Consider the following 410-nt stretch of genomic DNA (forward strand, 5'->3'; position numbering starts at 1 on the left):
AGACCTTCGGCAGAACCGCCGGGTCAAATCCGGCCGAGCTACCCGCGTTAGAGGTCTCAATGTCGGCTTCAGCAGTCACATTCAATCCCATTCCCGTTTGGACCTCTTCCCGCCGATGGAAATGCACAAAATTCGGCCTGAACACGCGGGGCGCTCCCCCCTCGAAGGCGAGACCGTCGCCAGAACCGCCGGGTCAAATCCGGCTGAGCTACCCGCGTTACAGGTCTCAAAGTCGGCTTCAGCAGTCACATTCAATCCCATTCCCTTTTGGAACACTTCCCGCCGTTAACAATGCACGATATTCGGACTGAACACGGGGGCCGGTCCGCCCTCGAAGTCAACACCGTCCGCAGAACCGCCGGGGCAAATCCGGCTGAGCTACCCCGCCCCCGAACACTCAAAGTCCCTCT

Source organism: Chiloscyllium punctatum, unplaced genomic scaffold, assembly GCF_047496795.1.
Source record: "Chiloscyllium punctatum isolate Juve2018m unplaced genomic scaffold, sChiPun1.3 scaffold_241, whole genome shotgun sequence".
Lineage (NCBI taxonomy): Eukaryota > Metazoa > Chordata > Chondrichthyes > Orectolobiformes > Hemiscylliidae > Chiloscyllium > Chiloscyllium punctatum.